The 5,000-nt window shown below is 62.3% G+C and overlaps 1 pseudogene; it reads left to right on the top strand.

Annotated features, from left to right (window-relative positions):
* Positions 1–5,000, top strand: part of LOC126434125 (large subunit ribosomal RNA) — a 7,953-nt pseudogene that overhangs the window by 694 nt on the left and 2,259 nt on the right.

Below are 5,000 nucleotides of genomic sequence, written 5' to 3' on the forward strand. Positions count from 1 at the left end.
GTCTGTTGGGCAGAGCCCCGGTGTCCTGGCTGGCTGCCCGGCGGTATATCTGGAGGAGTCGATTCGCCCCTTTGGGCGCTCGGGCTCCCGGCAAGCGCGCGCGGTTCTTCCCGGATGACGGACCTACCTGGCCCGGCCCCGGACCCGCGCCGCTGTTGGCTCGGGATGCTCTCGGGCGGAATAATCGCTCCCGTCAGCGGCGCTTCAGCTTTGGACAATTTCACGACCCGTCTTGAAACACGGACCAAGGAGTCTAACATGTGCGCGAGTCATTGGGCTGTACGAAACCTAAAGGCGTAATGAAAGTGAAGGTCTCGCCTTGCGCGGGCCGAGGGAGGATGGGGCTTCCCCGCCCTTCACGGGGCGGCGGCCTCCGCACTCCCGGGGCGTCTCGTCCTCATTGCGAGGTGAGGCGCACCTAGAGCGTACACGTTGGGACCCGAAAGATGGTGAACTATGCCTGGCCAGGACGAAGTCAGGGGAAACCCTGATGGAGGTCCGTAGCGATTCTGACGTGCAAATCGATCGTCGGTGCTGGGTATAGGGGCGAAAGACTAATCGAACCATCTAGTAGCTGGTTCCCTCCGAAGTTTCCCTCAGGATAGCTGGTGCTCGTACGAGTCTCATCCGGTAAAGCGAATGATTAGAGGCCTTGGGGCCGAAACGACCTCAACCTATTCTCAAACTTTAAATGGGTGAGATCTCCGGCTTGCTTGATATGCTGAAGCCGCGAGCAAACGACTCGGATCGGAGTGCCAAGTGGGCCACTTTTGGTAAGCAGAACTGGCGCTGTGGGATGAACCAAACGCCGAGTTAAGGCGCCCGAATCGACGCTCATGGGAAACCATGAAAGGCGTTGGTTGCTTAAGACAGCAGGACGGTGGCCATGGAAGTCGGAATCCGCTAAGGAGTGTGTAACAACTCACCTGCCGAAGCAACTAGCCCTGAAAATGGATGGCGCTGAAGCGTCGTGCCTATACTCGGCCGTCAGTCTGGCAGTCATGGCCGGTCCTTGCGGCCGGCCGCGAAGCCCTGACGAGTAGGAGGGTCGCGGCGGTGGGCGCAGAAGGGTCTGGGCGTGAGCCTGCCTGGAGCCGCCGTCGGTGCAGATCTTGGTGGTAGTAGCAAATACTCCAGCGAGGCCCTGGAGGGCTGACGCGGAGAAGGGTTTCGTGTGAACAGCCGTTGCACACGAGTCAGTCGATCCTAAGCCCTAGGAGAAATCCGATGTTGATGGGGGCCGTCATAGCATGATGCACTTTGTGCTGGCCCCCGTTGGGCGAAAGGGAATCCGGTTCCTATTCCGGAACCCGGCAGCGGAACCGATACAAGTCGGGCCCCTCTTTTAGAGATGCTCGTCGGGGTAACCCAAAAGGACCCGGAGACGCCGTCGGGAGATCGGGGAAGAGTTTTCTTTTCTGCATGAGCGTTCGAGTTCCCTGGAATCCTCTAGCAGGGAGATAGGGTTTGGAACGCGAAGAGCACCGCAGTTGCGGCGGTGTCCCGATCTTCCCCTCGGACCTTGAAAATCCGGGAGAGGGCCACGTGGAGGTGTCGCGCCGGTTCGTACCCATATCCGCAGCAGGTCTCCAAGGTGAAGAGCCTCTAGTCGATAGAATAATGTAGGTAAGGGAAGTCGGCAAATTGGATCCGTAACTTCGGGATAAGGATTGGCTCTGAGGATCGGGGCGTGTCGGGCTTGGTCGGGAAGTGGGTCAGCGCTAACGTGCCGGGCCTGGGCGAGGTGAGTGCCGTAGGGGTGCCGGTAAGTGCGGGCGTTTAGCGCGGGCGTGGTCTGCTCTCGCCGTTGGTTGGCCTCGTGCTGGCCGGCGGTGCAGGATGCGCGCGCCTGCGCGGCGTTCGCGCCCCGGTGCTTCAACCTGCGTGCAGGATCCGAGCTCGGTCCCGTGCCTTGGCCTCCCACGGATCTTCCTTGCTGCGAGGCCGCGTCCGCCTTAGCGTGCTCCTCCGGGGGCGCGCGGGTGCGCGGATTCTCTTCGGCCGCCATTCAACGATCAACTCAGAACTGGCACGGACTGGGGGAATCCGACTGTCTAATTAAAACAAAGCATTGCGATGGCCCTAGCGGGTGTTGACGCAATGTGATTTCTGCCCAGTGCTCTGAATGTCAACGTGAAGAAATTCAAGCAAGCGCGGGTAAACGGCGGGAGTAACTATGACTCTCTTAAGGTGGCCAAGTGGCAGCGGTGTGGCTGCATCCGGACTTGGCTTCTCGAAGTGCGGTCTTGATGTAGTCGTGCGGCTGCTGCGAGGTGCCTTCCTTGGGTTATAGTTACAGGGAGAGTGATGCGCAATACATGGGCCTAGCCCTCTTAGCCTCTCCTCTCCTGCGGTCTTCTCCCCTTCTCGTGGGCCCGCTGATTTCGCAGAGTGGAAGACCGCACCAGGGGCTTGGGGGGGTTACCAGCCCCCCCTCGCACTATCCCTTTTTTTAGTTGGGGGCAGTAAGCAGAGAATAAGTGGTGGCCCTTCCGCTGAAGGTGCCACCCCAACTCCCCCAGCACCTAGCCGGCCAACCGGCCGTGCCGAAAATCTTGTAACTTTTGCAGCTATGTATACCTGTAGTGAGTGCCACCGCAGCTTTACAACCAAGAACGGTCTCGGGGTCCATCGCCGCCGCCAACATCTTGCGGCCGCCAACGCGGAGATCGTCACGGAGAGGCATCGCGCGAGGTGGACGGAGGAAGAAGTCCTGTCGCTCGCCAAGGCGGAGGCCGAACTGTTCCTTGAGAGGGACGCCCGGTTCTTCTTCGTCAATCAAGAACTCATCAGGATGTTCCCCGACCGAACGCTCGAGGCAATCAAGTGCCGACGGCGGCAAGCTGCCCACAAGCAGCTTGTCCGCCAATTCATGGAGGCGCTTGAGATCGGTCGGGGGGAAGAGCCGGCGTCCCGCCGGGGAGCAGCGAGCCCGCTGCCTGACGCGGGCGAGGCCGCTGCGCCGCCCGTCGACGCAGCCGAGGACTTCGCGGCCGACACCACCGGGCCGCCGCCGGAGGGGCCGACTGACGCCGCCATCTGGGAGCATCTGGCGGGGCTACCCGCTTCCGCCCAGCGTTTCTCTGCCCTGGATCGTGTCATAGGTCTGGGGCGGGGCACGCCGCCCGATGTCATCCTGGGCATGCTCCCGGATGCCCTTGCGTCGGTCGGGTCCAGAGGGGAGAGATCGATCACCAGGACACAGCGGCCGCGCCAACCATCGAAGCGGCCGCCTGCCGCGCCGCCGACGCAGAAGCGCAAGCGGCGCCGCTGGGAGTACGCGAGAACGCAGGATGCCTTCCGACGGTCGCGTGCACGTTGCGTGCGCGGCCTCTTGGATGGCACCCTGCTCCAGCCGCCACCTGCCATCCCTGGTCTGCTGGACTTCTGGGCGGACCTCTTCACCAAGAAGCCCATCTCCACCGCGGGCTTCATTCGTGACCGCCTCCTCCCGCACTCAGAGCCTGTCGCTCTCGAGTGCATATGGGGGCCGGTCACACATGAGGAGGTCGCCGCCGCGTTGCCGCCCAGGGGATCAGCAGCCGGGCCGGACGGCCTTACCCCAGCGGAGTTGCGGCGCCTGCCGCACGAAGTCCTGGTGAAAGTGATGAATCTCTTCCTTCTGGCCCGCGCCCTTCCGGAACGCCTGCTTCGCGCGCGGACGTCCCTTCTCCCGAAAACGGCTGCACCAACATCCCCCGCTGACTTTCGCCCCATTACGGTCTGCTCGGTGTTGGCGCGGACCTTTCACAAGGTTCTCGCGTCACGCCTGATGCGCGCATGTGCTGTGGACGAACGTCAGCGGGCATTCATCCCTCGGGATGGGATGTTGGAAAATACCTTCATCTTGGACACTGCTCTCACCGACGCAGTTCGCTCCTGCCGCTCTGTCTTTGTGGCATCGATCGACGTATCTAAGGCATTCGATTCGGTAGATCATGCTGCCCTTCGCCCCGTGCTGAAGGCGCATGGCCTGCCGGATTGCTTTGTCGAGTATGTCGAGCGGTGCTACGAGGGCAGCACGACAGTGATAGCGGACGGCGCCGGCGTGGGCGTGTCTGTGCAGCCAGCACGGGGCGTTCGCCAGGGCGATCCCCTCTCCCCCCTCCTGTTCAACTTTGCGGTGGACTACGTTTTAGGCCAACTGCCCTCCCACATCGGAGCTCGGATCCTCGGTCGCAGAGTCAACGCTGCGGCCTTTGCAGATGACGTCTTGCTGTTTGCAGCGACCCCGAGGGGCTTGCAGTCCCTCATCGACGCAGCTACCGCAGCCCTCGCCCACCTGGGGCTGCAGATCAACGCCCGGAAGTGTTTCACCCTCGCCTTAGTCGCGTCAGGGCGCGAAAAGAAGGTGAAGGTGGACAGCAATGTCACCTTCACAGCAGGCAATACCACCATGCCTGCCCTGCGTGTGGGTGAAACCTTCCGGTACCTGGGGCTGCAATTTTCCACGGCGGGTCGCTGTGTCTTCAATCCACGTAGCCACCTGGTGGAGCAGCTTGACGTCATCTCCCGAGCTCCGCTGAAGCCGCAACAGCGCCTCCACGCTCTCACCAACGTACTTCTCCCTGGCCTGTACCACGGGCTGGCCCTCAGCCGCACCCGGGTGGGTGCATTGAAGTCGGCCGACGTTACCATCCGGGCCGCCGTCAGGAGATGGTTCCGCCTTCCGGCGGACACCCCCCTGGGATACTTCCACGCTCCTGTTGCCCAGGGGGGCCTCGGCATTCCATCTTGCCGATGGATGGGTCCGACCCTCCGTCGGTCCCGTCTCCTGGCGCTGAAGAAGATAGGGCCAGCCTGCGACGGTGCAGGCATGGATGAGGTACAGCGTGAGATCGAGGTGCTGGAGCGCCACCTAATGTGGGAGGGCCACCTCCTCAAATCGTCAACGCAGGTTGGGGAAATGTGGGCGGCGCGCCTACACATCGCCATTGACGGTGCGGCACTGTCATCTTCTGCCGCCGTCAGTGGCCAACATCAGTGGGTCGCCGACACCA

Source organism: Schistocerca serialis, unplaced genomic scaffold, assembly GCF_023864345.2.
Source record: "Schistocerca serialis cubense isolate TAMUIC-IGC-003099 unplaced genomic scaffold, iqSchSeri2.2 HiC_scaffold_1181, whole genome shotgun sequence".
In the NCBI taxonomy this organism is placed as follows: Eukaryota; Metazoa; Arthropoda; class Insecta; order Orthoptera; family Acrididae; genus Schistocerca; species Schistocerca serialis.